This window comes from Lissotriton vulgaris, chromosome 7, assembly GCF_964263255.1.
Source record: "Lissotriton vulgaris chromosome 7, aLisVul1.2, whole genome shotgun sequence".
In the NCBI taxonomy this organism is placed as follows: domain Eukaryota; kingdom Metazoa; phylum Chordata; class Amphibia; order Caudata; family Salamandridae; genus Lissotriton; species Lissotriton vulgaris.
In genome coordinates, this window is record NC_141695.1 from 912147256 (window position 1) to 912174623 (window position 27368).

A 27368-nucleotide genomic window follows, 5' to 3' on the forward strand; every position below is an offset into this window, starting at 1 on the left:
TTGAAGGGAGAGCCGAGCCAGAGATGAGCCAAGGGTCTGGCTTGGAGCCCGTGTGCGAGCAGTGCGAAAATGTTTGTTATGTCAATCATACAGCAAACATCATGTAAATATGAAAAGTCTCTTCAGTATTCCAAAAAGTGTTTTCTTTAACATGTAGAAGCCTTTTTTTTTTTTTTATTGAGCAGAGCCAAAAGAAAACAGTAGTTATTTATACACCACAAACAATTTTTGCACTGAAAACAGATCGCATCCTAATTCAACAGAACACCATTATCAAATTAACAATCAGCAAGATAATCCCAAACCCTAGAAAATGTCTTAGTTGCCCCCACCCGCTTAGCATAAGCTTCTTCAAAACATTTTGTACGCTTCATTTTACTCAACCATTTCTCAAACAAAGGTATTTCCACTGATCTCCAATTTTGTAAGATCAATGAACTGGCAACCAGCTTAGCAATAGCAAGAAAACGTCCCTGAGATTCGGAAAGTATAGCCTCCTTAATACCTATGCCACATAAAGCAGCTTATACTGAAGGTTTATACATTTTCATTATCGCACCACTAAAATATGTAAATATTTTTTCCCAAAAAACTTTTAATTTAGGGCAGGAAAAGTAAATATGCCGCCATCCCCCTTCTGCTAAAGTATCACAGCGAAAACAACTATTTATCACCTCTGGAAACATTTTATTTAATGCTTCTGGAGTGTAGTATACCATCCAGTTGGCAAAAAATGCCTTTCTTTTATAATTAGCTGCTCTCAAAGCTTGTTACCTAAAGATGAAATTTTTTTGCCATTCTCAATAAGAAAAAACACACTGTGTATGAGCATCAACCTTCTCCAACATCTTTAATACCAAAGGAGACTCATCTTGATAATTCAATAAACTATACCAATTGCCCACTCCAGATAATCTCGAAACATATAGTGCGGAGGCAATTTTACCAAGTGGGATGTTAAAAAAAAAGTTATACGTTTTCAAGAAATTAATAATTTAAACAAATTCAAAAAAAGAAGGTTTATTGGGACTCAAACTTCTAGCCTGAACTTCTTCCCAGGTAATAACCTGCCCTGAATGCCCAATTGATTCAAAACCCCTAACCCAGAATTGTTTCATTTTTTCAATTGAGTAGAATGAATATATAAACCTAAATCTCGACACTGGACTAATTTCAAAGATAAAAACCCAGAGAAGACCTTTTGTTTAAAAGCCATAACCAGATGATTTGAAAAGTCTAATAATGTTTTATATCAAGTTCTCTTTGGAAGGTTTGAGGTCTTTAAAAAAGTAGGGATTTGAGTTCCAGCCTCTTGGACCCTCTTGCTAATAAAAAACTTATCAACCTGACAAGGTTTAGATAGGTTTAGATAACAAACATGCTGCATAATCAAATAGAGATGCATCATAATATAAACTAATATTTTGGAGCGCCAACCCACCCAACTGAGTATCTAATTGCAGGATTGGCAATTTAACTCTAGCAGTCATTTTATCCACACGAATGATCTAATCATAGCGTCCATCCCTTTAAAAAACTAATGTTGACCTTAACCGGAATATTTGTGAATAAAAAAATCAAAAGAGGTAAAATCGACATCTTAATTAATACCACTCGTTATATTAAAGTCAAAGGAAGATTAGATCATTTGTTCAACAAATTCTGAATCTCAATACTGGTGGCTTCATAGTTATTCTTGAACAATTCCCCAAAATGACCTGTAACGTATATTCCCAGATACCTAATAGGATCAGTTTTCCTTGCTTGTTCATTTATTCTTCTGGAAGGCATACCGGCACAGAATTAAGCATTAAAATTTCAGTTTTAGAAGGATTAATTTTATAGCCCCCTATTTGTTCGAGCTTCCTAAATTCCACCAATGTTGACTGTAAATCTTACTTTTCTGGCTCTAAATATATAATAGTGTCATCAGCAAAAAGTTTCAGTTTTGCCATTCCTTCGATTGATTGTTGGCTTATAGCGAAGAATACATAGCCAAATTGATTGAAGAACAAGGGTCATCTAGTCTCCTTTTAGGGACGGATAGGCCACCTGCAGACACTGTACTAAGTGAAAAATTGGCAAAGCTAGAAAGATTAGAAAAAAAGTTAATAAGATCAAGACTGCATGGGCATGTTTTGACTAAATATTTGGAATCCAATATTATTCCCAAAGGGCTACAGGTGCGTAACGAGCCAGCCATATTTATAGACGTGCCTAAGTTTAGAGAAGGGTTCGGCTACGTAGCAAATAACTGCTCCAGGCACTGGATGGTGCTTGGGGTGGAGACTGCAATAGAATACGTAAAGAAACTGATACAAGAAATTGAAGATCTGAAAAAAGAGATATTAAGTGATTCTGCTCTAACCAATGCAAAGGAGGCATTGGAGCGCGCAGAAAAAGCACTAGCAGAATTCAATACCATCACATTAAATATAAAGTTGGACAAACTAAGTAAGGACATACGTAACTACGACAAGAAAGTCACTTACCCCTACCTGAGTGATAATTACTACCAACAGGATAGCCAGGGTACTTTTTCAAACAGGGGAAGACAAGGCCCTAGAAGATTCCAAACCTTTTCCAGCTCTTCAGTAAGTAGTAATTCAGACTCTGAAGCTGAGAGACCATCCACCAGTAATCAGTCTAACCAGGGTCCTTTTTTAGGGGACGGCTACTCACGAGGCAACAGGGGAGGAGGCCGACAGAATTGGGAAAGACCCAGGAGATGGGGCAGGGGACGGAATCAGGGCATGTCCCGCGTGAGATTTTACCAACCGGAAACACATGGGGAAATATCTACAAGAAGACAGACGTACAGATGGTAGAACAGAGAAAGCAGACTATGATAAATACTGATGAGCAAAACAACAGAACAGAAATGATACAGACTCTAACGAATGGATCTGCAGCAATTATGAGTGATAACCATATTGTACGAATTGATCAAGCCCCAAAGAATATCGAACCTATAAATACATTGATAATAGGGCAGATGGAACGGATCAACACGGAGGATATGGTACCTACAGATCCGATCATAAACTTATCCAATCATGTGATGTCTTGTTCAGAGCGGAGTATCTTGGGGAAAGGACTCACGTTCGTACCAACAATGATACCTGACCCTTTTAAGATGCAACTGGAGCTTCAGAGGTTCTTTCGAAAGATCAGGTTGAAGTACTTTTTTACAAAAAACATCTATAGTCCGAGTAATGTGGCTACACCTTTTAAGCCACCATCTGAGTTTACACCCGCCACCTTTATGATGAGTGAGAGGGTTGAATCCATACCTCAATAACATCAAGGTATGGAAAAGATATATTGACGATGTCATTATGATCTGGAACGGGGATCAAGAGTCGCTTGCAAACCTCTTCACATGGCTAAACCAGAGGAGTGAAGATATACAGTTTACAATCTCAAGTAGCTCGGTCTCATTAAATTTCCTGGATTTAACCTTCAAAGTACAAGAGCGGAAGCTGTACTGTGACCTTTATCGCAAGCCATCAGAACGGAACACCTTGCTGATGTATAAGTCCCACCATCCACGCAACCTAAGGGATAATCTCCCCCTGGGTCAATATCTCCGTATACGGAGAAATTGTAGCCAGAGAAAAGACTTCTTCCGGGAAGCAGATGAACTAACAACTCGCTTAAAGGAAAGAGGATATCCGGTTAACCTATTGAAGCGTGCAAAGAAAAGGGCATGGTATAGTCCCAGGTCTAACTTACTTGAAGTGAAAGAGAAAAAAGAAAACCCTAATAATATCGTGTGTGTTACCACCTATAACATCAAAAGCAATGAGGTGAAGAAGATCATATCCAAATATTGGTACTTGGTAGCAGGGGAATTGAAAACTACAGAAAAGCCAACCTTTACATTTAAGAGAGGAAGGAATGTGAGAGATGAAGTGGTACAAGCCTATCTAGAACCAGAAAAACAACCAGATCTCCGAACTATGCTGAATCTGCCACCTATCATCGGGCATTACAAATGTCATGCATGTAAGGCCTGTGATCACTGTAGAGAAGGCGACACCTTTACACACATGGATAAAACATACACGTTAAAGGATTTCAGTAATTGCAATAGTACTAACCTTATTTATGCAATAATGTGCCCATGTGAGAAAATATATGTAGGTCAGACTACACAGAAAATAAAGACACGGATCCTACAGCATATGAGGAGGGTCAAGTGTAAGATACAGGGGGCACCTCTTGTTGAACATTTAAACCTCCATAACCATACACCACAGGAGATAAAATGGTGGGTATTAGAAAAAAGCACATACCAACCCAAGGGGTGGGTCCATCACACACTCTTTGAAGTACAAGGAGTGCCGTTGGATACATATGCTGGACTCTGTGAGAAATGGTCTGAATGAAATTGAGGAAACCAACAGACAAATGGGACAATTATAGGATATGATAAGGCCTCCCTGTTTTCCTTTATGATCCTCCTCGTATATTGCCAATACATCTTTAATATGTGGCGAACCATAGGACTATCTGGTGCACTTAGGCATCTCTGCAACATTCTATGTAAAATGATATGCTAGGTAACCTCTTTTGTAAAGTGCTATGTGAGGTTGTATCCTTAAAATGCAAACTGCACGTATTTCGCTACAATTCTTTAGAAATGCTTTAAGACTGCATATTTTGCCGCATTGTTCATTTATACTTAAAACTGCATAATTATTGCCCCATTTTTGATGTCATAAATATGTAGTCATTGTTTGTGGTACGACATGTTCGGTTGTATTGTTGTGAATTTTGTAGACTGACGGGTTTAGGCACACATATGCCCGGATTTTGAGATTTGCCCAGATATCCAAGAACGACTCTAAGGTGTCCCGCCAGTTTCACCCAAAACATTGCCCTACCTATGTCCGATCTGTAATCTAGATTCGAATACAGTAAGCAGCCAAATAGCGTTCTCTCACCATGACAACGAGCAACAAGATGTGCTCGCGTACGTCCGACGTGTCTCTGGCGCATGCGCACCAGCAACCACCGGAATGACGTATTTTATCGGAGCCCAAGCCGCGTAACCCGTAGTCTTTGGAGCAGCGCCGTCCAGGAAGAATTCTCTCCCCGGCGCACAGTATCCGTTGTCCCCACATAACCGTGCAGATAAGGTAAGATCTATTGTCTGCCCGCTGGTCGCAACTGGGTGTACCAGGCAATCACCCTCCCGTTTTTAACGGAATCACAACTCTGTATTCATTTTCTTTACAGTGAGGAGTTAGTCACCCCACTGCGGGCCAGGCCACCCGAGTTCCAAATCGTTTTCGAACCCCACTGGGAGGAACACTTTTCCTTACCCAGGTGAGCGTAATTTGGTATTGTTCTTAATAATTGATGTACGCTCACATCGGCCACACATACAAGTAAATAAATGCCCACCTTCCTTACAGTTTGGGTTCCAACTTCGGTGAGCCTCACAATTTCAACAACAGTCGGGCAGAATTATAAGCCACGCAGACAGGTAAGAAATTGAGTATGCACGCCTCGTTATACAGGACAAGTGCCTTTCTCAGTATGACATCACTAATCTAGGCTCTATATATATTTTTCTATTAGAGCAGATTAATACAGCTCACCTTGAATACGAACTTGGGAACTGGAATCCCACTGGGTAGAATAGCCACATCTATTCCCAGGTGAGCCCCATGTATTGTCATTGTCCTCAGTCTCTTTTATATTCACAATGGCAGACATATTATAAATTAGATGCCCCTTCCTTTACAGATTGTCTTTTCAAATAGTGTTGAGCCTTAAAGTAGAACTCTAGTCGGACGGAATTCTAAGCCACACCGACAGAACATATTAACACAGCTCAACTCGCACCTCAACCCAGCGGGATTAAATGAAGGTGAGTGGTATCTTGGGCATTAAAGTAGGTGGCCCAAAAAAGTCCCTCGCAGAATCCATTCTTAAACAAACCATCTTTTTTTAAATTCCCTAGGCTGTTTGTTGTCCCCCACAGTCCTGATGAAGACCCGTTGTTGACTACATATGTTTGCTTGTTAAGGGTCGAAACGTCGACGAATAAGTGGATTATGTGCATAGATATCATGTACCAAATACTGACTAAAACGGTGTACATTTTGATAATTGTATAATACGCATGTTTTTTCCCCCATTGTATATATTAATTGTACAGTCTTTTTTCACTTTTGCGCCGTAAGCACTGAGCACTTTAAGTCACTTTTTGCACTATTCACTATTTTGTACAGCCTTCTTTGCAATTTACTTATGAAACCAGTATTTATGAATGACTAAAATTTATAAAATAGTACATAAATACCTAGATGGTCTTTGGTTTCTGCTTTGTGTTTCAAATGTCTACATAGTTTATGAAATTATAAAAGTAATTTTGTGTTCCCCAATGAACCAATTGTTGTTAATATAAATTCCTTCGATTGAGGCTCTAATATTCCTATTGGCTCGTAATCTAATAGCAAGAGTTTCGATAGAAAAAGTAAACAGAATAGGTGATAAGAAACAGCCTTGCCTGGTCCCACGATTTATCTTTAGTAACCCTGCTTGATCCCTGTTGACTATAATCTGAGCCTGTGCCCCCTGGTAAATATTTTTAATCATAGTTATAACAGATAGTGGAAAACCAAACCTAGAAAGTGCATAAAATAATGAATCCCAATTAACTAAATCAAAGGCCTTTTCTGCATCTACCATCATGATACAGGCAGGGGGTCTTACTCATATTAAAAAAAATCAAGGGCTTGAATCAGAAAATGGTATTAGTCAACATCATCCGACCTTAAATAAACCATGTTTGATCACCATGAATCACTTCCTTAGCTGCAGAGGTAAAACGATGTGCCCAAACCTTCATGAAAAGTTTGTAGTCGGTATTCAATAAACTGATTGGACGGTAATAGTTCAAATTAATAGAGGGTTTACTCTTCTTTACAAAGCTAACTACTATTGCCTTTTTTTAAATTCAGGAGGCACCGCCCCACCCATTTTAATATAATCAAATAGCTTTACCAAAAAAGGGATCAAATCCTTCACAAAGTATTTATAAAGTTCACTCGGAAACCCGTCCTCACCATAAGCTTTTGCTCCCGCCAAAGATTTAATAGCTGCCGCTTTCTCGGCTTCTGTAATTTTCGTCTGCAGCATCGTCACTACATTCTGCGATATTTTAGGAACTTGAAGTGAAGGAAAATACTCCTCAATCAACTCTAAATTAACCAACTGATTAATGGTATAAATGTGTTGAAGATAATTAAAAGAATTAGAGGAATATCAGCTGTATCAGTAACTACTGTATTAGATTTGGGATCTATTATTTCTACAATGCAAGCGGATTCTTGTCGAGCACGAGTTGACCAGGCGAGCATCTTGCCCACCATTTGACTTTCTTCATAGACCTTTTGAGAGTAAGTCTGGGACCTGTTTATTTCTTCTAAAATAAAAAAAATCTCTTAAAGCCTTCCTAGCCTGTTCCAGCTGAGTCCAATTTAAAGAACCCACCATATTAGCAGCATGGATTAATGACTGCTGAAGTTGGGCTATTCTTTCTAAATGTTCCCTAGTTTTCTTAACAGTGGTGGCAATCATCTGCCCGCGGGCTGCAGCCTTAAAACCCCCCCAGACAGAAAAAATATCAGCGGTCCCTTCGTTATTAGAAAAGTACTCTTTTATCCAACATCTGAATTCATCAATCCAGACTGGATCTTGGAAAAGAAGGCGATTCATCTGCCATTTGGACCGACGTTTTTTAGAAAAGCCCAAATCTATACATACTTGAACGTAAGAATCGTCAGAAAAAGCATTGGCACCAGCATCTGCCTCTCTAATAATCAAAGAGCGTGACATCAACAAAAAATCTATACGAGATGCAGTTTGATGTTGGCGTGAAAAACAAGTATATTTACTACCGGTTTGATAAAAAAAAACATGCATCAACTAGCTGAAGATCATCTATCAAAGCATCAAAAAGCTTCTTTGTTTTAGGTTTTAATTGTTTTTTCTTCTGTTGGAGGTATCCATTTTCAAGTCCTGGATATAATTAAAATCACCCCCCAAAATAATTTGCCCCAAAATTCCAATCAAAAGTTTATAAAGGGTACGTAATGCAGAGTCGTCATCAAATATTGGCCTATAATAACTAACAAAATTCGAAATCTGGCCGTTTAATGATACCTGTACCCATATCCAACTTCCCTGGGGATCTTTTTGTTCCTGAAGAAACACCCAATCAAATTCCCAAGAGAAATATATAGCCACCCCCCGCATTGCAACACCTGCTGAAGCAAAAAAAACCTTAAAAATATTCCTGGAATATAACATTTTGGGGTATTAGATTTCAAATGTGTATCATGTAAAAAAAGAATTTGAGGTTTCAAAGTAGCTAGCCACCTAATCACACCACCGTATTTACGTCTGTTATAAATTCCATTAACATTGACAGAGAGAATTTGACAATTACTGGATAAACTCATTCACAAAATATAAAAAAAGATCAAAAAACTCAACGTACTGCAATTCTATTTTAAATTGATTCCTGCCCCATTTAGCGACTTCCTTATATCACCTGCTCATTTTTCCGTTCACCCCCAACCACCCTAACCCTCCCTCCAAAAAAAACTCCACCCTTTGGAAATGTGGATATTCCCGCTGTCCACATATTCCACCCCCCAAGCACATATTGGTGCCCTGATATTGCACCACAAAGTGATCTCCCTCCCCCTCAAAAAAAAGAAAAAAAGAACAATGAATCTTCAAAAAGAGAGGCTCTACCAGTCTTTAAAACACCAAAAGAAGAGAAGAAAGCAACAATAGCAATAAAGAGAGCAGCCAGTCCATTATCTTCCAGTAGAGATTGTCTTAAGAAGCTCCTGTGCTTCTTCCAGACGAGTAAATAAATGAAACTTTCCATGGACAAGAACTTTAAGTTTTGATTGTTGTGCTATTGAAGCTTGTACCCCTTGAGCTTTGAACAAATATAGTAGCTTAACAAACTCTTTCCGTCTTCTAACCGCCGATACCGACGTATCAGAAAAAATTCTACACCTTGATCCATTTTCAGATTCAAACTGTCTCAACTGAATTGCCGAAGTCATGACGTTTTCCTTGGCACCATAATCTGCAAAATTGACAAGTATCGTGCAGGGAAATGTATAATTTGGAGGAAGATGAGCTTGGACAGGATGAGCCCTAGTTAATGTTAAGTCTCCTATAAAGTCAGGTAGCTCAGCCTTTTTTATGAATGTTTCCACCCACTTGAGGGTATCACCCTCTTTAAGCCATTCCGGAACACCAACTATCCGAAGATTTGAGCGGGGTGTAAAATTTTCAAGCTCCTCGATCTTGGTCTCCATGATTAATTTTTCACGTGCCTCTGAGTCTACTTGCTGAAGAACACCAATCATTTGATCTTCTAAGGTAGAAATCCTTGACTCAGTCTCATGGAGATGACCCTGAAGACTAGCAGCTGCTTCCTTCATATTTTCCAAACAATGCTGAATCGAATGAATTTCCAACTGTTGTGTTTTCTTCATATCCGTAATTTCGTTCAGGATCATATTTAACATGGTTTTAATATCCATCTGGCACGAGACTTCCTTCTCATCCTGAAGTATAAGGACAGGTCTTTGGTTCCTGTTGATATCCAATTTTATCTAAATCGGCCTCGGCTTCTGTTATAGTAGAGCTACTTTCCAGTTAGATTTGGGGCCCTGAACGAGCTGAAAGTATTGACTGTTCTACCGAAGGTTGCTGGCCTTGCTTTTCTGGCTGACCCAGAGCCTGGGCCACAGTGGTGCCATTTAATTATGTTTGAGGACCATTTGAGCTGGTTCGGGGAAGAGAAGATGGAGACGGAGGAAGTGGAGTGGATTCGCAATAGCCATTGTCGCTTCATTGAGTAAGATCAGATTTAAAAGGCCTGGAGCTGGATCCTGTACCAATATCAATGGCGGATGCCCCCCTGAAGACGATGGCCCTGAAGAAGAGGAAATAACCGCCAAAGTAGATACTGACTCCGTTAGAGAAGCTTCTACTTTTGCACCCCCTGTACCCCCATATTAACCTGCATAGAATCCTGCACAAGAGCCTTGTTTCTCGAATTACCAGTGGAAGAAATGGGGGGGGGGTACCATCTTTTTTACAAAAAGAAGGAAGTCTCTGGTATTTTTCAACTCCTTATTCAGGCAAACATCAGAGATCCCTGACTGTAAATTTGGATCCCTGGGAGTGACTTCTATAGGTGCCACCAATCTTACCTCTTTTAAAGGGTAATCCTCAATCCCTGAGCTTTGCGAACTAAAAGAGGACTCAGCATGGCCTAATTTATTACTCCCCTTAGACTGAATCAGTTTGGCTTTTGCAGAGCGCCCTTTATTTTCTGCGGCAATCACGGCATCCGCTTTTGCTGCTGCAGCTGCCAGTTTAAGCTGTTTCCTCATCGTGCCTCCTCTTACTCCTTCTGTAGCAGCTTTTTTTTCCTTAAAATTGTCTTTAATTGACACCACCTTCTTCTCTCTTTTTAAAAAAAAAATGTTTCCTGTTGTTCCCAATTTTTCCTATATAGTTCCAAAGTTTTTTTTATATTTATGTTTTTTCCTTTATAAATCTTTTATAAATTCTTAGCCAGCAGTCGCAAGTCCCACAAAGGCACTATTTCCAATTTATATCACTTGCCCAGCTCTTCCTCCTAGATAGATTTTAAATCACCAGCAAACCCCCTCCATCGTACACACATGTCTGTGCACACGTCTGTGCTTTTGTCCAGGTCTCCAGGTCCCATCAAGTCTGCACTAAAAAATGCAGCCCCGGAGCCCACAAGTCAGCAAAGCAGCAGAGGAGATGCAATCCAACCAGGGTCCCAAGCCATTGCTCAAATTACCGGGACCGGCAGCAGTCAAACAGAAACAGAAGCTAGAACTGATATGAAGTCACTGTTGCCGCCAGAGCCACCTAAACCATCGAGGAGCACGAGCTCTCAGAGCTCCCCTTTCGTCAGAAAAAAGCAGACAGCCAGCTACGCAGTAAACATGCTGGAAAAGAGACACCAGGAACGCAAAGGGAGCAGCCTGCCACGCCAAACTTCAGCATCTCCACACACCTGTTCCTCCGAATGCCATCTGAATGAGGGGGTGGGGCATCACCACACCTATGCGCTAGCCGGAAGTGCTGTAGCTGCCATTCGTCTTTCTACTGGAAGCCGTGTCATTAATGCAGCACATTAGAGCACCGCACTGAGAAGTACTTATTAAAAGTGATACTCTTTAAACATGGCGATAGTGCCATTAGTGAACTAAGAGGCAAGACAGTTGTCATATGAACCCTGTAGATGGCCAACATTCTCATAGATTGACTTAGACCTGGTTCGCAAATTATTAAATTCCATCAAATCAGGCTCACCCAATGATCCACTACCATGCTCTGTCCTGAAAAAACTTAATAACGGGGCCCTGGAGTCAATCACTAATCTTCTTAATAAATCATTACAGGAAGAAACCGTACCGAATGAGTGGAAACATGCGATGATTCACCCATTGCTGAAAAAAGCAGGAACAGATCCCAATTTGCCATCCAATTTTAGACCTATCTCCCTGTTACCAACCTTTGCGAAAATATTAGAAAAACACGTTCACAGAGTCCTTACTGATTTCATTACTACCCATGATCTACTACCCCTTCACCAGTCAGGATTCCGCACAGGATTCTCTACAGAGACGACCCTGTTAGGCGTAACTGAGAACATCCGTCTAATGTTGGACCGCGGAGAAACGGTTGCCTTGCTGTTACTGGATCTCAGTGCAGCATTTGATACTGTGTCACATGCTGTACTTGAGCAAACACTCTACGCCACTGGTATCAGAGGTGCTGCATGCAATTGGATTAAATCTCTACTGGAACAACGCACTTTCCAAGTTTTCTCCCAATCCGCCTGCTCTGACACTATGACCCTTAAACATGGAGTGCCTCAGGGCTCCATACTGAGCCCACTGCTTTTTAATATTTACATGAGCCCAGTGCCCACTGGCCAAAATGATAGAAGAGACTGGACTACTCATGTTCTCCTATGCTGACGATTCTCAGCTTATTTTCTCTCTATCATCCTCTGACTCCAATAACATCTCGTCATTAAAACTCGGCCTAACCAACATCGCAGAGTGGATGAGAAAAAACGTTCTCAAACTTAATGGCGAGAAAACAGAGCTACTTGTTCTGGGTAAGAACAAAGAGCTCTGGGGACCCCAACACTGGCCAGACGTGATGGGTACCCCCCAGGTTCCAGTCAAATCAGCCCGCAACCTTGAAGTCATCATTGATGAATCACTTCATCTTAATCTGCAAGCTGCAAAGACGTCAGCTACATGCTTCGCGATTTTAAAGTGGTTGAAAAAAATCTGTTGGATGCTGCCCAAAAATACCCAAAAAACAGTTATCAACGCTCTAATAACTTCCAGGCTTGACTATGCCAACGTGCTATACCTGGGAGCCAATAAGGCCACAACCCGACGACTACAGACAGTGCAAAATGCCGCCGCAAGATTACTGTGGAAAATTCCCATCTCCACACCTACCACCAAGTACATCCGCGAATTGCACTGGCTGAAAATCGAGAATCAGGTGAAATTCAAATCCTCATGTATTATGCACAGGATCTCAACCAACAAGGCACCCAAGTACCTGCAAAATCTAATACATCCCTACCGCCCATCCCGAACCCTTCGCTCAGCCACAGCCAACTACTTTGTGATTCCTAAAATCAGGCTGGCGAGAATGGGCGGAAAATCCTTTTCATATCTCGCACCTTCTCTTTGGAACACTCTTCCGATGACACTTAGGCAGGAAACCATCCACATGAAATTCAGGAAGGCCTTGAAGACCTGGCTGTTTAACATCTAGAACCTGAACTTCTCAATGCACTGGATCATCAGCGCCGGGAAACCCTTTGTTGGGTAGCTGTAGCGCTATACAAATGAAATAAATAAATAAATAAATTTAAAAAAAAATAGATAACACAACATTATAGTCTATTAAATCAAACACAATAGGTTTTTGTACTGGTGGTATTCTAAGCTCACATATTAGAAAGTTCTTTCACATGTGATACTAAAGTAATAGGAAGATTGGTGAAATAAAAATGTTGCCTAAGATCACACAGTTTGGTTAAGCAGGGAAGCAGCTATTAATCCAGGTGTTCTGGTTTCACATTGTACAAATCAGCCATTAATTGGATATCTACTTGTTTCTCCTTTTTTTCCCTCAAATGATAATGTTTTGTTTTTACCTCTTTATGCATGAGTTTATTGTGAGTATGGCAGGCAGAAGCCACATGAAAGCTTGGCTCATTATGGCCTCATGATTCCAAAAGTACCTCGAGCTGAGCCAGAGCAAAGCTTCAGACTCAACCCTGGCTCGAGCTTTCAGTAACTTGCCCACCTCTAGATAGACGTGAGTGCTACAAGGGTGCCAAGTAGTGACTGTAAAATGGCAGGCTCACAAGACGTGGCTTGCTGTACAATATTGCCCTGGACTGGAAACTGTTTTAACCTCTTTTCACTGAGGGGATGCCTGAGCTAGATCACTGGGTGTGATGAGTGGCATCCTTCAGAGGAGACAGAGAAGAAGGGACCAAGTGCGTGGATTCTGGGTTGGCAGTTGTGGAGTCTTATTTCAGATTATTCGGTAGGTGACTGTGTTAGGCTGGAAGCAAGAGATAAGAAATGGCATGGAGGCTTCCTTCAGCAAGACTAATACATTCCACCTCGAGAGATACTCAGACTCCAAACCGTTAGCTACAGTTAGCTCTTAGTGGGAAGCTCAAGCTCACCTTACAATGAGATGGATAATCTTGAGATGTGCACTCATCCCTCGGTGCCTCCACAGTGGGCTTACGTCAGGTAGATGTGCAAGCTTCTTTTGGTGAGATGCACGAGCTCACTTCTCAGTTAAATTCACAACTGATTGCTTTCGGTGAGTTTTTTTAGCAGGGATGTAGAAGCTGCCCTCAGATCACAACCTTCTACAGTGCATTAAGCTCCCACAGTGATATGCACACACTCAGAATTAGCTCCTCAGCTCTTGCAGTGAGATGCTCTACCTGCACCTCTGAAATGCCCAAGCTTCTTCAATGAGATGCACTGGCTCTTCTTTATTAGTGCATATCCTCTGCAAATCCACGCACACGTTTCCTACAGTGATATCCCGCACTCCTGTACTTACTTCACATACTCCTGCTGTGGAATCGTTATCTCAAGCATTATGATTACATACTGTTATAGTGAAAAGCAAAAACTCCCCTCAGTGGGCTCAGAGGTTCGTATGTTGAGAAGATGTACAGGTTCCTCTCAGAGCAATGTAAAAAATCCCAAAGTACTCACTCCTAGAATGAGATTACAAACTCCTGTAGTAAGGCCACACATTTCTGTAGCAAGACTAAAAGCCCCCGAAGTGAGATCACAACATCCCACAGTGAGATATATCAACTTCAGCAGTGAGACCACCAGTTCCTATATTGAGATGAATAATCTTCCCTCAATACATGGGAAAGCTCCTGCAGTGAGTGTATAGGTTCCCACGGTGAGATACTAAAGACCATGAGATCACAAGCGCCCACCGTGAGATGCACAGCCTCTCCTCAATGAGATGTGCATATCTTACAGTGAGCTCACTGCTCCCAGCAGTGAGACTACAATCTCCTGCAGTGAGATCAAAAGCGTCGTCGGTGAGAGAAACAAGCTCTCTTCATGAGGAAGTAACAGTGCAAAACACAAGCATACCTCAGTGTGATCACAGGCTCTTGCACTGAAATGGAACAGCACAAGCTGCCTTCCATGATATGTGCAAACCTCTATAGCAAGATGTCCATTCTACAGCAGTGAGATGCACAAGCTCATGCACTTTGCAACACAAACTCTTGCAGTGAAAAGGGACAAACTCCTGTATCAAGATGTACAAGCTCTCCTCATTGAGATGCAGTCCCCCAGCAGTGAGATCACAAGCAACTGCAGTGAGATATATCTCACATTGAGATTCAAAAGTTTCCTCCGTGAGATGCACAATCCCAGCTTCGACCCACCCCCATCTCCACCCAGTAAGATGCACAAACTCTTTCTTTGGGCTGCACATTAGTTGTGATTTTGATTTCACTAACAAATGTACCATATGATAAACTCTACGGACCTCATTTTCAAACTTTTGATGGACGGCAGCGCAACAGGGAACATTAACAACAACACCCATGGAACACCCCTTTCACGCAATGTTCTGTGAGAAAGGTGCACATTTTTACAAGGCTATGAAAAGCCAAGTAAAGCGGCTTCCCGTGGCCTTGTAAATATGCAATTGTTAAAATCTAGATTGCGACGTAAACATTATCGGCGCCATCTTGTCCCTTTTCAGGCTCATATGTGCGCGTAAGTAGCAGCCATTTTGAATGCCATGGCCTCTCTGCCCACTGCCGATAGCCAGCACGTCTCTCTCTCTCTCCCTCTGACCTCGCAAGCATCCCCCGCGCACTGACAGCCCCCGCTCTCACATGCTTGGGCCATAAACCACTCCTTCAGTGCGGCCCTGCCTCGAAGCCACATCCCGTACCCGGCTAACACCTCCCTCCATCCCTTTCATGATCACACATCCTTTGATGAACCCCCTTCCTCTGTGCCCGATTGTCCGACCCGATCCCAGGCCACCACCTGGCCCTGCGGATGCAGTTTATTGCCCCCTACAGTAGGAAGCTGCCCCTCTTCAAAGGATCTACGACTGATCAAAGCCCCCACCCCATGAGAACCGATCAACCGCACACATTCCGGGAACCGGCGGAATGTCCAGCTGCGCGACAGTCATCACCTACTGAGATGGGGGTGGGGACCTCTACTGTAGATATGTGTGGGAACGGGCCTGAAGCGGGGATTCCGAGGATGTCTTTCCGTATTTCAAAGTGTTTGCAAGAATGTGCCACATGTAATAAACTGTAATAAAGACCATAAACCTGTGTATAAGAGGCCGGGCTTCAGAGATGCGGTGAGAGCACCTCGAGAAGATACCCTGTTGTCTGATTTGATGTGTTCTGCTCCGTCTGAATAAACTTCTGTTTCCTGCCTTCCAGTCTCCAGCGCCTGCCTCTTTGTTTGATAATTTCGAGTGGTATGAAAGGCGACTAACACCGGGCAATACTTAAAGGCTATCGGTTGAAATCTGCTTGCCCTTTTACAATTGGCGCCCCAAACGTGGGGCCCATCAGCGACACGTGGATCCAGTGGGAGAGGTCCTGATGACAGAGTGAACGACTGCAACAATCGGGAGTGCACCTGCCCGATAGACCGTCGTCTGGCAGCCGATCATCCGAACTTCACCGGTTCCGAGCAGACCTCTCTCGAGTGATCTACGGTCCTGACTGGGAACCATCAGGAGTGCCGCGGCAATTACGGAGAATAGAGGACGATCGGGCGCTGGGAGCGGAAGACGAGAAACTGTCCATGCGGTCCGGGTAAGGTCGTGTAACACGACAAATTGCAAAACGATTGTTTGATTGTTTGAAAATATTATTATTACTCATTGATTGTTTTTGAGATATTCTCTGCCTGCAAACGGGGAAGAATAGAAATATTCTCTCTTCTTTTGCAGATAGTGAAGGGTAGGTAACGCAGACTTTTGTCCCCCTTTGTAATCTGTTGTGCCTATTTTTCACCCCACTGATTGATTGATTGTTTGAACATTGATTGTTCGAAGTTGGTTCTTTTGAGATATTCTCTGTTTGCAAATAGCGTAGAATAGAACTATTCTGTCTAGTCTTTGCAAGTAGTGAATGATAGGTAGTGCGGACCTTTGTCCCCCTTTGTAATCTGTCATGCCTATCTTCTCCCCACTGATTGGTAGTTGGTTCAGCCCGGACCGCTTATTAGAGATGAACCATCCAGCTCCACTGGAAGGCACCCCTAATAAGGACATGTTCACTAAATATGGACTAGTTGCCGTGGCTTATAGTATGCTATGGCATAACTATACGAAAAAGGATCAGGAAAGTCAGTGGCCTCTGATAGGATCCTTTGATGACGATAAAATAAACGTGCTGGAAACAGCCCTTCGTAACAATAAGACAACGCCCACTATGCTTGATAGTCTCGGCATGTGGCGCAAAGAAGCAGAGCAACGGAAAAAGGGAAACGGGGTTAGTTTAGAGAAAGAGCTACGAAAAGCAGCTCACCTAGCTGCTAAAAAATTTGAGGAAGAGATAAAGGAGAGAGAGGAAGCCAAACAGAAGCAAGAGTCCGAAACATCGGGCCAGTATCCCGTTAGAACACCCTCTATGCTCTACCCTGAGTTACCCTCGAAACATGAGCGAACGATGATTTATTACTAGGTCCCCCAATCATCTACATGCCCCCTCCATACGCCCCTTCCCAACCCTTAGTACAGCACCCGCAGCCCCCAAGTACAGGTGAGAATAGTGCCAGGACCTCAGTCCTCACGGCCTCCATGCTGGCCGAGCCCCTTGTACTCAGCGCAGCGCAAGCAGTAACACTAGATGACCCTGAAGCCAGAAAGAAAGATTCTGCTAGTATGTACCGATTAAGCAAAGTTGAACGAGCAGGGATCGATAAGATAGTGAAGACACTGATGGAACGAAAGGAGAGTGAAGAATACGTAACAGATATGTACAATTAATATGCTGATAGCCACAGACGACATTTTGTGGTGCGATTTTGTTATCACACCCTCAATGCCTATGAGGACCGATACCAAGACAAAGGTCCTGAGAGCCTAACGAGTCTGTATAGGAAAGTCGACATTGGAGACGAAGGCGAGTGTGATGTGACGGACCTCTTCACGCGTACGCTTGAAGTTTTCCGCCACCTCACTGAACAAAGGCCAGAAATTAAGACTACGACTCCTGTAGCGAACGAACCCCGAACAGAAAAGACAGACACAATGATGCCTATAAAGGAGGCTGCTCCCTACTGGGTTCCCCCACGAGGACAGGGAACACATGATGACATTAACCACCAAGATGCGAGAGGAAGGGTAGTTTATAACTGGGTCGACCAACCATGGGATCGACAAGACATCCTGACTTTCCGAAAATCCTTACCCGATTTACGAAAGAACCCCACGGCCTTTTATACTGAACTAGGCACAGCCTTGGGTTTGACGATTATGACCCTAGTGGACATCGATTTGGTTTTCGGGCTATGTCTGCCAGCTGATATGTGGATGCAAATCCAGAAAGTCGACCACCTTGAGCTGTTCGGACATACCTGGTCACAACTCGATGGCATAGATAGACAACGAGAGCCTGGACAGAAACCTTTAAAATCCATTTTAGACCTCCTGGACAAGATCGTTCAGAAATTAAAAACCCTGATCCCAGAAAAGAAGGTGGACTGGTCGATAGTAACGGCCTGCCGCCAGAAACCCCAGGAAGACGTATCAGAATACTTCTCCCGGTTTGAGACGATGTTTTCCGATTACAGTGGCCAGGACATGACCACTGCAACCGGACATCATCTGTTTGTCCAGAATTATGTCAAAGGTCTGTCGCAGGAAGTCTCACGGAAGCTACAGACTAGCGAGAGTAGTTGGGCGCCTCCAAACCTCCGGCTATTCTTCAGATTGCCCAGTACTATGAGCATCAAAAGAATGAGAATGATAGGGCGACTGAGAAAAAGAAAAAGGACCTGAAAGAAAGGGTGATGATCGCACAGTTGCAAGGGGTGACTATAGGAAGGGAACAGTACAAAGGAAGTTACCAATCGAATGTTCCTAGAAATCCACCCCCTTAAGACCGTACATCCGCACCCTACGCTGGACGTAAAGACATCGATGAGAACCAGTGTGCATTTTGTAAAGGATTTGGTCATTGGAAATCCCAGTGTCCGGTCCTGCTAGAAATGAACAAAAATAGGGACACAAGAGACGTAGCGGGTGGGCCTAGAAATAGAGGACAGGGACGAGGGTACACGAACGACACCAACAACGACAGGCCAGGCAGACCAAACACGTTTGACCGTCCCCGACTGAACCAGTACCAACAGTCTGACTGCGACGACACCTACAACTTCGCATAGGACTGCCAAGGGCAAGGGAGGGATCCAGTTGAGCTCTATGTTGACCAGCAAGGTCCTTATGTCACCGCTAAGGTCCTGGGTACGAAGTCTCCATTTTTGGTAGACACTGGCGCGACACGTAGTGCGTTATCTAAACGACTGATTCCAAGGGCACCCTTGTCTGGCTCACACGTAACATCAATAGGTTTTGATGGAACGCCCTCCACTAATCCCTTGTCCACACCGATCTCCTTTGACTTGGAAAATAACACCACTGACACAACGTTTTTGCTCTCATCCAACACCCCCGACGCCATTATTGGACTTGACTTATTGAAACATTTCCGAGCTACTATTAGGTGTTCACAAGACGGAGTTCGAGTCATTCTTTACGACAACCCGACTCTGCTCAGACCTTGTCCCACACGACGCATGTTTTCCATCACTGATGCTGACCTGTTCCTACTCGACACTCTACCTCTACATCTGTGGGCCAAAACTGACTCGGACATAGGACGCATGATGATCGACCCAGTGCACATAACTGTTCGACAGGACACAATACTCCAAAAACTTCCACAATATCGGATATCGCCCGAGGGCGAGAAGGCATTGGTAAAGATTATCCAGTCCCTGATAGATGCAGGAGTGGTAGAGGAAGTAGTTAGCAATGTTCGCAACAGCCCTATCCTACCCATTGTAAAGAAGCAGGGTGAGGGAGATGAGAAAGCGTACCGCTTTATCATCGACCTACGAGAATTCAACAAAGTAGTTGTACCTCAGTACCCCGTAGTCTCAGACATCACTACCATTCTGACTCTGATTCCTTCCACTGCCACCACCTTCACTGTAATCGACCTCAAGAACGCATTCTTCTCTATCCCCATCCATCCAGACAGCCGCTACCTCTTCGGCTTCACCTTAAAAGCCCGCTCATATAGATTTTGTAGAGCACCCCAAGGCTACACTGAAAGTCCCAGCATCTATAGCCAGGCCCTCAAGAGACAGCTGGACGCAGTCCAGTTACCGGATGAAGTGGTGTTGATACAGTACATCGATGATATCTTTTTGGCGGCCGACACCACTCCACTTGCAGTCACAGCCACCATCCAACTCCTGCACTTCCTCGCGGAAAATGGCCACAAGGTCTCCAAGAAGAAGTTGCAATTCTGCCAACCCCAGGTCACTTACCTAGGCCACCTCTTGTCCAACGACGGGAGAAAACTTACACCCGATCAAATTCAAACCATTCTAGAAACCCCTGTCCCTAAGACCCAGAAACAAGTCGCTCCCTGGTAGGCCTCACCTCCTTCTGTCGACAGTGGTTGCCAAATTTCAGCCTCATTGTAAAACCACTACTTTCCCTACTGGCTAAAGATGTCCCCTTCCCACTCCCTTGGACCCCCGAATGGCAATCCTCCTTCAAAGAACTACTAGATGCCCTTTGTTCAGCACCAGTCCTAGGAACCCCAGATTACACAAAGCCCTTCTCCCTCTACACTCACGAAAGGGAGGGGTGCACTTTGTCTGTCCTGACTCAGTCCATCGGCTCCAAGCAATGCCCATGTGCCTACTTCTCTGCCACTCTTGACCCCGTAGCCAGAGCTTTGCCTGCCTGCCTTCGAGCTGTAGCTGCCGCTGCTGTCTCTATCCGACAAAGTGAGGGGATCGTGCTCTCGAACTCCCTTACGGTGTTAGTGCCCCATGCGGTTGACACCCTCCTGAACCAGACTAAGACGCAGCATCTGACTAGTGCACAACTGACTGGGTACGAACTGACTCTGCTTGCACCCCACATCACACTGAAAAGATGCACAACGCTGAATCCAGCCACTCTGTTGCCCTTACCTGAAGACGACCCCAATGTGTCCCCTATACATGACTGTGTGACCCTCATGGACGAACAGACTAGGAGTAGGGTTGACCTCCGAGACACTGCCTTCCTAGATCCTGACGGAGAGCTATGGGTGGACGGCTCTTGTATCAAAATCCCCGACGGCACCACCTCAGCTGCTTATGCAGTTACCACAGCCCGAACTGTAGTTGAGACCGCCCCCATCACACAACGATCTGCACAGGCAGCGGACCTGATTGCCCTCACACGAGCGTGTATCCTAGCAGCAGGAACGACAGCAAATATTTACACAGACAGCCAGTATGCCTTCGGGGTGGTTCATCATTTCGGGCTCTGTGGAAGGCGAGGGGATTCCTGACCTCACACGGCACACCCATTCTGCACGGAGACCTAGTCTCCGCTCTGACTGAAGCGGTCCTCCTTCCCAAACAACTTGCTGTAATCAAATGCCAAGCCCACAAAAAGGTGATGGACATCATTGAGCAGGGGAATGCACTGGCCGACATCACTGCCCGGACCACAGCTGAGAATAGGACAACGACACGAATGTACGTGACCAGGTCACAAACAGAAAAATGGAAGGACGCTAGGGAAACTATTAGGGGCATTCAGATGGCCAGCTCACCACATGAATTGACTAAATGGGCACGGGTGGGACTGAAAGATGATGAAGGCTTCTGGCGGACAAAAGACACGAACAAATGGTTGCTAACCAACTCGTACCTGATCCCCATACTGACCATGGCACACTCCCCTGCACACATAGGATCTGACCCTATGGCTGAACTTGTCTCCAAAGTTTGGCACAATGACAAGATCACAGACTCAGCTAAACGTCTGGTCCAACAATGTCTGATATGCTTGCAACACAACCCTGGGAAAGGAACAGTAGTACCCCGGGGAGGGTTTGGGGTCCCCTATCATCCATTTGAAGTCCTACAGATGGACTACATCCAGCTAGAAAGATGCCAAGGTCTAAAGTATGTACTTGTTGTCGTGTGCGCATTTAGCAAGTGGGTGGAAGCCTATCCAACTCGCGATAACACTGCCATTGCCACTGCAAAGGTATTACCGAAGGAATTCTTCCCTCGCTATGGCCTTTGTCGAATTTTGTGGAGCGACAATGGCCCCCACTTCGTAGCCGAGGTTATCCAACTCATCTTGAAGGGGTTGGGTGTAAAACTGAAATTTTACGCAGTCTTCCACCCCCAATCTGCTGGACTGGTTGAGCGACATAATGCCACGCTGAAGCTTAAACTAGCTAATATAGTGGCTACCACAGGACTGAAATGGCCAGACGCTCTCCCACTGGCATTGCTATCAATGCGTTCCACCCCCACCAAACACCATTCGACCCCTTACGAGGTCGTTTTCGGCCGACCTATGAGCATTTGGTCTGCACCAAAACCGTCATCCATTCACGACGTCCCGGACGTCCTAATGTCTGACTATTTGCACAATCTGACCAAAACACTGTCTGTTATCCATCAACAGGTGCTGCAGGCCATACCTGACGCTTCCAGGGGTCCCGGACACGACATCCAACCCGGTGACTACGTACTGATACGAAACTTCCAGCGTGCAAAGAGTCTGGAACCCTGGTGGACAGGCCCCTGGCAAGTCTTGATCACCACCTGAACAGCTCTTCGAGTGGAAGGAAAGCGAAACTGGCTGCATACACACCATTGTAAGAAAATCTCCTCAACCGTGATGACGACCGAAGACGTGGCCACCCAAGAAGAGCTCCTGAACAAAGACCGACCATCCCTGAGCTGTTACCCTGATACAGAGACACTTGAACTGGCAGAATTCCCCGATCCCACTGTGCCATCCAGAGAAGGGTATAACCTGCGACGAAAGGAGGGAGCTTCGGCTAAGCAGACCTCTGACTAAGTAACAATTCTCAGAGCGGTAGCCTAACACTACTAAGGCTGCCAGGAGAGAAACCAAACAAAGTTTGTGGTTCTGCCCACTACCAAGCCCCTTGAAGATGATGGAAGCGACCGATACGAAGATGATGGAAGCACCTGACACGAAGATGATGGAAGCAACCGGACACCCGAAGACCCACTACAGAAACCCAAAGACTGACAAAATACACAGCTCAAAGACTATTGCCCTCTTTATCGCCCTTCTCTTTTGCCTCCTCCTTATGACCACCCTCTGGATCGTGGAGGAGAGCGCACCAGCTCATAAGACATTTCTAACTACTGCACAGCCTACCACCATGAAAGAACACTACCTGGTGTCTCTTTCACCTCAACTCCGAGAAAGACGTAAGGAGTTCTGGAACAACTCCTTCGTGCAGTTGCTGCACCAACACAACCTTGCCGCCAATGCCACAAATTGCTGGATCTGTGGGTTGTTACCACATGCCACTGGACATTCCATCCCCTTCATCCCTTCACCATTCTCCGTTCATGGTTCCTGCCTTGCTTGGCTGATCCTTTTTCAAGAGAGTTACAGGGATAATGCCACTTCCAGCAAAACTGTGTCACACTTTTATCATGGGGTCTGGCTGAACAAAACAGGAAGAACCGCTGCTCCCTATTGCCCAAAGAAAGGACTTGTTCCACTCTAGGGTCCGATGGCGAACAGCCGTACCATCCGACATTTGACCCAGGCAGTTGAAACACGATGAACATTACAGCTGGCATCCTCACAAACAATACAGCCGAGCTTCAGGCGGTCCGCCTGGTAGCTCTTCAGAATCACCTTGTTCTAGATGTGGTTCTAGCGGATCGTGGAGGAGCATGCCGTATCATTGGGTCCAGCTGCTGCACCCACATACCGGACAATTTGCCCTCAATCTACAAAGCCATTGAACACCTCCACAGACTTTCCTCAGAAGTTCATCAGAACCAAGAAGAATGGTCGCTTGGGAGTTGGTTCTGGAGTGCTGTAAAGGACTGGGGTGGAGGTTGTTTATGATCATTTTGATACCGTTTGTCGTAATATGTGGATTCTGCCTGGGTGTTCAATGCTTGCCACCCCTGTGCTCACTTTTTGCTAACTGTATCTGCCCTAAGACTCTGGACTTCGAAACTGAACGCATGAAAGCCTTGTATGAAGTTGAAATACGTAATATACTGGGGATGGACATAGATTGACTAGCTGACTAGATATGTTGAAAAGGGAGGACTGTTAAAATCTAGATTGCGACGTAAACATTATCGGCGCCATCTTGTCCCTTTTCAGGCTCATATGTTCGCGTAAGTAGCAGCCATTTTGAATGCCATGGCCTCTCTGCCCACTGCCGATAGCCAGCGCGTCTCTCTCTCTCTCCCTCTGACCTCGCAAGCATCCCCCGCGCACTGACAGGCCCCGCTCTCACATGCTTGGGCCATAAACCACTCCTTCAGCACGGCCCTGCCTCGGAGCCACATCCCGTACCCGGCAAACACCTCCCTCCATCTCTTTCATGATCACATATCCTTTGATGATCCATCTTCCTCTGTGCCCGATTGTCCAACCCGATCCCAGGCCACCACCTGGCCCTGCGGATGCAGTTTATTGCCCCCTACAGTAGGAAGCTGCCCCTCTTCAAAGGATCTACGACGGATCAAAGCCCCCACCCCATGAGATCCGATCAACCGCACACATTCCGGGAACCGGCGGAATGTCCAGCTGAGCGACAGTCATCACCTACTGAGATCAGGGTGGGGACTTCTACTGTAGATATGTGTGGGAACGGGCCTGAAGCGGGGATTCCGAGGATGTCTTTCCATACTTCAAAGTATTTGCAAGAATGTGCCACATGTAGTAAACTGTAATAAAGACCATAAACCTGTGTATAAGAGGCCAGGCCTCAGAGATGCGGTTAGAGCACCTCGAGAAGATACCCTGTTGTCTGATTTGATGTGTTCTGCTCCGTCAGAATAAACGTCTGTTTCCTGCCTTCCAGTCTCCATGGCCTGCCTCTTTGTTTGATAATTTCGAGTGGTATGAGAGGCGACTAACGCCGGGCAATACTTAAGGTTATCGGTTGAAATCTGCCTGCTCTTTTACACAATGGCACTTTGCGCCACCAGCGCATTAAAAAAGTGACATTCCGGCAGTGCAAAAGTGAAGCTGGCACTCGTAAATAAGGCCGTATGTGTGTGGGACAGTTAAGGCAGTGGGGATGGTGTCCAGATTTGATAAGGTGAGAGGTCACAAAGGGCATCATTTACAAGCTTTTGACGCATGGCAGCACTGCAAGTCTTTCCGCTGCACAGGAATTTGCTGTATCCACAAGATATCAGAAAAAATAATACCTCTGACACCATAGATTGAGTGTTTTACTTATAGCTCAATGGTTCTTTTATAGCCATTGGCTCCATTTATTTATAGATACATTTTTCATTTTTTCCTAATCAAAAACTAGGTTACCCTCACAATACACGTTTATAACATCCACCTCTTTTTTTTTGTGAGTATATACAGCACTAAATTTGTAACACAACTTAGACAAAAAAATATACACTATTTACAAGACATACAAATATGTGACTCAAGACTTTAAAATAAATACTACACGCATAGACAAAAATAATCCTGTTTGCAATATTTGTATCTGCAAGATATGGTGTTTTCCTGTCCTTCTACCCTGTGCCGGTGCACAAACAGCAGCCGTGCACTAATGCAGATACCCTTGCGTGTTGCAACAGTACCTGCATTGTGGCAATGATTGTGTTTGTTCAAGAAGGGACATCTTCCTGCACAAAAACAACCATTCATGCCATTTCTTATGCAACACGATTAGAAAGAGGAAAAAGCTAGGAGAAATAAAAGTATTTCTCCTCACTGCACCAATCCTACTCCTCCCCTGGGGAGGTGTAGGAATCTGTAGCATTCCAAGGTTTAATATTGCTTGTAAATCTGGGAATGCTTCATATTCAATGGTTGGTGCATGGGAACACCCACAGCAACACCCATGGAATGCCCCTTTCACGCAATGTTCTGTACAAAAGGGGGGCGTATTTACAAGGCCATGAAAACCCATGTAAAGTGACGTTCTATGGCCTTGTAAATAGGCTGCGGCAAATTGCGCCACCAGCACATCAAAAAAGTGACACTCCAATGGCGCAAAAGTGAAGCTAGTGCCTCGTAAATGAGGCCTAGCATGTTAATGGTGCAATAGGAAGACAGCACTATTTTTATTACTTAGACCAGGGCTGTTTCAGCATTCCTGCGCCATTGACTGCATCTTGGTAAGCAATTGCACTTTGCCTACCCAGACATTTTGGGGAAATGCCCAAAAGGAGTTTGGGAAATTTCACATTATTATGTGAAATATTGCACTGGTATTTAGCACCAGTTTTTTAGCAAGAGAGCATTTTGCACAACAAAATTGCGCAAAATTGCACACAACGCAAACAGTAGTTGCTCGTGTTCGGTTCATCCGTGTTCTTCCCATGCTCTGGCAATAAAATTTTTACCTGAACAAAGTCTCAATTACACAATGTAGTTTAATGGCATTTTCTCTAGTATTTTGAGTATCAATTGTAACAAGACGGTCCGCAAATTATGCAAGATTGTTGTTGTATTCATTCCAGCTTCTCAGCCTAGAATGTTTGGTTTGAGAGCTAGTTAGAATGTTGAGTGTGTAAGATTGTCAATTGGATGAAGGGCTGAGCAGCAGGAGGCTGCTTTATTTTATTTTATTTACAACATTTTTGCCGACGCTTTGGACCTACATGTACCACTTCAAAAGAAACTGAAATTTACATGAAAAGAATATTCAAGAAAACAGAATATCTTAAGGAAACAAGGTAAAATACTCTACAAATTAAAGTTTTGCTTTAATCTTTCTGGCACCACAAGACCCGACCAATGACCCCGAAATCGGTTGCCCAAGCCTTAAGAGTGCCAGATCAAGCTGTCATGATAAAGGTCAAAAGCCACTGTAAGAGTCACGCAGCGAAGTCATGACTACTGGCGTTGTGAGCTGAGAGGTTTTGGCCTTTAAAGTGGTGTTTGACAGCAATTACGCCAAGCTGCGAGCCTTCTGTTTTTGGAGGAAGCTATCACCAAGTCTGCCAGATTTTCCCCAACTGTAATTCCTTACTTAACCTACATCAAGCCCCAGTGCTTGAAGACACTTGAGTGGCCGCAATCCTTGGAGGGCAATTTGGACGAGATATTCGAAGGCAAATATTGAGCCTGTAGTGTGCGCTCTAGCTTGCCGTTATTGTGGGTGTGACGCAACACGTCATGACGGGAAGCGGCTGATGAGTGCGCATGCGCGAACGGCGGTTCGCGCTCCAGAGTGCACGGAGCGGTAGCGCTGCAAATACGCTCGGCGCTCTTTCTGTCTGTGATCTTAATAATTAATAAACCAGCCTGCAAATCACTAACCTGGGTCCTGGTCATCATATGGTGTGAGCAAAGAACTTTACAGTGGCGACGAGGAGTGGGATCTCCCACATACACCCTCCTCAACAAAAAAAAAGTAAAGGAGAGAGGGAAGGAAGACCAAGGAACATCACGGA